This window comes from Silurus meridionalis, chromosome 1 (genome assembly GCF_014805685.1).
Source record: "Silurus meridionalis isolate SWU-2019-XX chromosome 1, ASM1480568v1, whole genome shotgun sequence".
Lineage (NCBI taxonomy): Eukaryota > Metazoa > Chordata > Actinopteri > Siluriformes > Siluridae > Silurus > Silurus meridionalis.
The window spans coordinates 14,447,929-14,453,928 of record NC_060884.1 but is presented as its reverse complement, the minus strand read 5'-3'; the positions used below and the strand labels follow the sequence as shown (position 1 = coordinate 14,453,928).

Below are 6,000 nucleotides of genomic sequence, written 5' to 3'. Positions count from 1 at the left end.
TGGCAAAGAGATGAGAAAAGTAGGCAGGAGTACAAGGAGATGCGGCAGCAGGTTAAGAGGGATGTGGCAAGGTATATGAGGAAATGTATGAGAAGTTGAACACTAAAGAAAGAGAAAGGATTTGTACTGATTGGCCAGGCAAAGGGACCGAGCTGGGAAGGTTGCTGCAAGTTAGAGCAATAAATAATGGAGATGGAATGTGTTGACTAGTGAGAAGAGTGTCTTGAGAAAATGGAGGGAGTATTTTGTGCAGCTGATGAATGAGGAAAATAAGAGAGAGGGTTGGATGATGTGGAGATGGTGAAGCAGGAAGTGGATAGGATTAGTAAAAAGAAAGTAAAAGCAGTGATTAAGAGGATGAACCGTGGACTAGATGGCATACTAGTAGAAGCATGGAGATGTTTAGGAGAGATGGCAGTGGAGTTTTTAACCAGATTGTTCAACAAAATTTTGGAAGGTGAGAGGATGCCTGAGAAATTGAGAAGGAGTGTGCTGGTACCATTTTTTTAAGAATAAGGGAGATGTGCAGACCTGCAGTAACTACAGGGGAATAAAGTTAATCAGTCACACCATGAAGTTATGGGAAAGAGTAGTGGAAGCCAGGCTGAGAGAAGAGGTGACCATCTGTGAGCAACAGTATGGTTTCATGCTGAGGAAGAGCACCACAGACGCAGATAAGTGAGAAAAAGAGTGCAGGCAGGGTGGAGTGGGTGGAGAAGAGTATCAGGAGTGATTTGTGTAAAAGGGTATCTGCAAGATTGAAAGGGACAGTTTATAGGTGGGACCTGTAGTGGGACCTGCTATATGGTTCCAGGTACCTGGCCTAAGGTACCAGGCCTTCGGGGACGTGTTCACTGCCCAGGCTGCTACCCGTCTTCCCCCTCATCGACCCTGGGACTGTTGCATTGACCTGCTCTCCGGAGCTAAGATGCCCAAGGGCCGTGTGTACCCGCTGTCTGCTCCATAACACCGAGCGATGGAGGAATACGTACAGCAGGCTCTCCGCCAGGGTTTCATCACACACTCATCCTCCCCAGCTTCTTTTTCGTGGGAAAGAAGGATGGAGGTCTTCGCCCCTGTATCGACTACCGACAGCTGAACTCACAGATCGCTCCTCTTCCTCACCCCCTCCCACTCGTGCCAGCTGCTCTGGAGGACCTAAGGGAGGCGAGGGTTTTCACCAAGCTCGATCTACGGAGAGCTTATAACCTGGTACGCATAAGGAAGGGAGACGAGTGGAAGACCGCCTTCATCACACCTTTGGGGCAGTATGAGTACCAGGTCATGCCTTATGGCCTCTCCATCTCTCCAGCCGTCTCCTAGGGGTTCATGAATGAGGTGCTCCGGCCCTACCTCCAAAGGTTCGTCATGGTTTACATAGACAAAATCCTGATCTACTCACAGAACCTGGAGGAACACCTGAGACACATGCGTGCCGTCCTGTAAGCACTTCGTTCACACCGGCTCTACCTGAACCTCTCGAAGTGCGAGTTCCACTACCCAACGATCCACTTCCTGGGCTACGTCATCAGTGTGGAGGAGATCCAGATGGACGAGAAGAAGTTTAGGGCAGTGAGGGAGTGGCCCATCCCTGAGTCGATCAAGGAGATCCAGCGTTTCCTGGTGTTCATGAATTTCTATCACCGGTTCATCCAGGGTTACAGCTGGATCACCGCCCCCCTCACCTTGCTCCTCAGGGGTAAAGCACAAATCCTGAGGTGGACCAAGGAGGCTCAGGAGGCCATCCACGAGCTCTGCCGACACCCTCTCCCAGATGTCAGGAACCCCTCCTCAGCTCCACCCGTGTGCCTTCTTCACCCACAAGCTCTCCACCGCCGAGCACAACTACAACATCAGCAACCACAAGCTCCTGGCCATCAAGCTGGCCTTGGATGAATGGAGACACAGTACCTATGGGAGGCCCGGAGGCTCAGCCCTCGACAGGCTCGCTGGGCCCTCTTCTTCACCAGGTTCCGGTTCCAGATCACCTACCGGGCCAGTGCACTGAACGGCAAGGCCGACGCCCTGTCCCGGATGTACGGGCCGGACGAACCCAGCGACCCAGAATCCATCCTTCCTCCCGCACTCATCCTAGGGCCTATCGTCTGGGACATAGACCGCGAGATTCGCATGGCATCACTCCAAGAGACCAACCCTGCGGGGTGCCCAGAAGGGCGTATCTTCGTCCCGACCTTCTGCCGGCGTGGCCTCATCAGGTCAGTCCACGAGGGACCGGGCATGGGCCAGCTGGGTGAGAAGCAAACGGTCCAGCTCATCCAAGCGCGTTACTGGTGGCCGGGGATGACGGAGGTCACGCGTTATGTGCAGAAGTGTCCCACCTGCACCGTGTCCAAGGTCCCGCGCCACCTGCCCGTGGACAAGCTGATGCCGCTCCCCATCCCTCAGCGCCCCTGGTACCACCTGGGAATCAACTTTGTGACGGATCTGCCCAGGTCGGAGGGCCACACCTGCATCCTGGTGGTGGTGGACTATTTCTCTAAAGCCTGCCGCTTCGTCCCCATGAAGAGCCTGCCTACCGCCCTCGAGACAGCAGAAGCCCTGTAACCCTAACCCTGCCCCTGTTGCCCTGGTCGAACGAGCCAAGCAATGGGACTGCGGTGGATTCCTGGTTCCGGGAGATCAGCTGGGTTTGGGAGTCAGCGCACACTCAGCTGCGTTGGGCCCTCCGCAACGCCCACCGACACGCTGACGCATGGCGGCTGGAGTCTTCGCGTTTCCGTCCTGGGGACCTGGTGTGGCTGTTGACAAAGGACCTGAAGCTGAAGCTGCCCTGCTGTAAGCTGAGCCCCCGGTTCAGTGGGCCCTTCAGGATCTCCGACCAGATCAGCAACGTGTCCAACCGGCTGGAGCTGCCTGCGAGGTACCGCATCCACCCTACCTTCCACGTGTCCTTACTCAAACCTTGTGTCTCTCCTATCTCTCGCCCCCCAGGTGGCCCCGCTGTGCCTGCCCAGCCGGAGGTCGTGGATCAGCCCGGTGTCTATGCAGTGAGGGAGGTCCTGGATTCCAGGCGGTGCGGGAGTCGCCTCGAGTACCTGGTGGACTGGGAGGGGTACAGTCCGGAGGAGCGGTCATTGGTGGCCAGACAGGACGTGCTGGACCCTGCGCTGCTGGCGGAGTTCCACGCCTCGCATCTGCGCCGCCCAGCGCCCCAGGCGAGGGGACTTTATTGGACTTTATGTACGCTCTATCGCTCGATACATTTCGGCCTGGCTTTCCACATCACTTCTTCCCCCCGAAGCGCTCACTGGACATTCCTTCATGGACTCACTTTCGGCAGGGTGGGACTTTACCGAACGCGCTCCCTAAGCATGCCCCGCATTTACCTACACACCGAGGGTATTTGTGTGTTTCTCTGCTTGCTATTCATTAAAGCTCTGTTTGCTGGTGCTTCGGGCTTATGCCTCCATCACTGCCGCCCAACACTTAGCTTGCTTTTTACTTAATATTATTTTATTTAAGGTCTAAAGACAAAAAAACGTAATTTCTCGCTATTGTTACTGAAATGGTAGCAGGAAAATGTGAAATGTTCCCCCCGGACATCTTGAAATTCACATTTAATTTCCTTTGTTTTGTTTTTTTGTCATAGTGTACCAATTTCCCCTGAACAGGGTTGTTGTTTTTTTTTTTCTGACTGTCACTCATGAAACGTTAAGATATTTAAAACCATATAGACATGAATAAGATTTTAATTGGTGCACAGGCCAGTTGCCATGACAGGGGCATCTAGAAGAAAGGTTCTGTCCCTGCCACTGAGATCAGAAAAAGTCAACCACAAGTGCTTCTTGATGGCAAGAGTGCCTGCAAGACTGCCATAGTGTGCAGCCTGACATGCCGCCATGTATGCTTTGCCCAACAAAGCCAAGGAGGTCTGAAGAGGCGTGGTAGGCAACACTGGGGCCTTAAGGGAGGATGTAGCACTAGGGGAGAGATAGCTCGCAGGCATCCACGACCCTGGGAATCGTCTCATAACCACACTCTTTCAGTACAACTACATTAGAGTAGAAGGTGACATTGGGGCTGAAAAGGCGGGCACCTGACCCGTCACAGAGTCAGCATTCCATTTTATCCTGAAAGTGTTCAGTGAGGTGGAAATCAGGTTCTGGGCAGGCCATGTAAGTTCTTTCACACAACTTTGTAAAAAATAAAAAACATGTCTAATTAGTTATTAGGTAGTTAAGTTGAAACGCACAGTTGCACTTTAGGTAGAGATTAAACTAGGCCTAAATCCCACTAACACCTCTGTTACCTGACAAAAAGCATTGTGTACAAATTAAAAAACTAATAGTAAAAAGGGAAATTGATCAACCAGTTAATGAATGGAGTTTAACCTAAAAAGTCATCTCCAAAATGCATTACAAAATAAATATTGGATGTCACTGAAGTTCACATTATGAAATCATAATGATTAATATGCAAGTCATTCAGACAGGATTTTTCCTTTAATGCAGGTAAGCTGCCTTTTCTAAAGGTTGATTTATGGCATACCGGTCCATTAAAGACTAAAATCAAAACTGACCTTTTTACCTCGTTAGCTCTTGTCCTTGGACACACTGTGGATGATTCATCTGTACCAAACACATAAAAGATAAAAAATTCTTCTTTGTCCATAAACTTTCACTAAAATACATCATCATTTTAACCTTCTCAGAGGTCCCTGACTTTTGACATTGAGAGTTGCAGGTGAGATAGAATTAGTAAGGACTGCTCAGCAAAGACACTCCTGAATATGCTTACAAAGGTTACAAGCTTTGGCCATAACATTCAAGTCTGTATATCTACTCTTATTTAAAGGTACAATTTCAAATACTTATTTCCTCACTTCTGGAATGAAAATTTTATCTTTCTGAACCAGCAGGATTTTGTTCCAAAGTCTGGCCCATGCAAATATTCCTTTTCACCATTACACAATTTTGTGAAAGAAAATGTGATCCACATTGTTTTTAAGATTTCCACATGCATTCAATGAAAAGCCTGCACAAATGCATGTTTGCTTTGTCTTAGTTATAACCTCAGCTCCAGTCAATGCAAGGAGTTCATGATTGGTCTGAACCAGATGCCTTGTGGAAAGCTTTCTATTTAATGTGACTGAATAAGCTAGAGAACTTTATTATTTGGTCATATATTACATCGACAAAGTATGTGGACACCTGACCTTCACACCTACAGTATATGTATAAAAACACTACTCACCCCGGTAAAATGCCAGGCTTTTATGTAGATAAATAATTTTAGCTCAGTTTTCTATCTTTAATGTGAAATTGCAATATACAAAAATTAAATGAAAAAAAAAGAAAATATTTAAGATAAAAAATTTACACCATTTTGTTTCACATTGAGTATAGTGTTCTTCTTGTGATGTGCTTTTTTGTAGCATTTTTGTCTGCTTCTTGATGATGGCATTCACCGTGTTTAGTTGTACATTTAATAATTTGGAATGCATTTATCCCTCTTTCCTGACTGATATTGTGACAAAGTCAGCTACCATGGATCCAGTGTAGCTATGTGCAGACTGTGACTTTACCAGTCAAATGAAATAAGGAAGGTGCCAAGAAAATCCTAAAGAAATAACATCTTTTTTGAAGACAGTTATATGATAACTACTTTTAAACATCATGTTCAAAGTGAGTATTATATATATATATATATATATATATATATATATATATATATATATATATATATATATATATAGTACAATATAAATGTCTTAACATTTAGTTACATTCCGAAATGTGCAGCACTGCCAGCTTGATCTTTGAATTCTGGCAGCATCAATGCAGTTGGTCAAGTTTTTTTTTTTTTCCCCAGAATAGGTATAGTATACCATTATACTATTATACATTCGAAATAATTTAGTTGGTTTTCCCAAAATAGCAAAATGCAATGAAAAACTTAAATAAATAAATAAGATGCCTCATTTAATCTTGGGCAAGCCTGACCACTGCATCTTCACATTAATTATTATGGCCTTAAGAC

General features: G+C 46.9%; 1 long non-coding RNA gene across 1 annotated transcript in view; it reads right to left on the bottom strand.

Annotated features, from left to right (window-relative positions):
- Positions 1-3,692: 3,692 nt before the first annotated feature.
- Positions 3,693-6,000, bottom strand: part of LOC124393236 — a 38,634-nt gene continuing 36,326 nt past the window's right edge. The window contains exons 2-3 of the long non-coding RNA XR_006927302.1: positions 4,541-4,589; positions 3,693-4,154 (exon numbers count right to left, since the gene is read on the bottom strand). This is a non-coding gene — a long non-coding RNA (uncharacterized LOC124393236). The remainder of the gene's footprint in view (positions 4,155-4,540; positions 4,590-6,000) is intronic.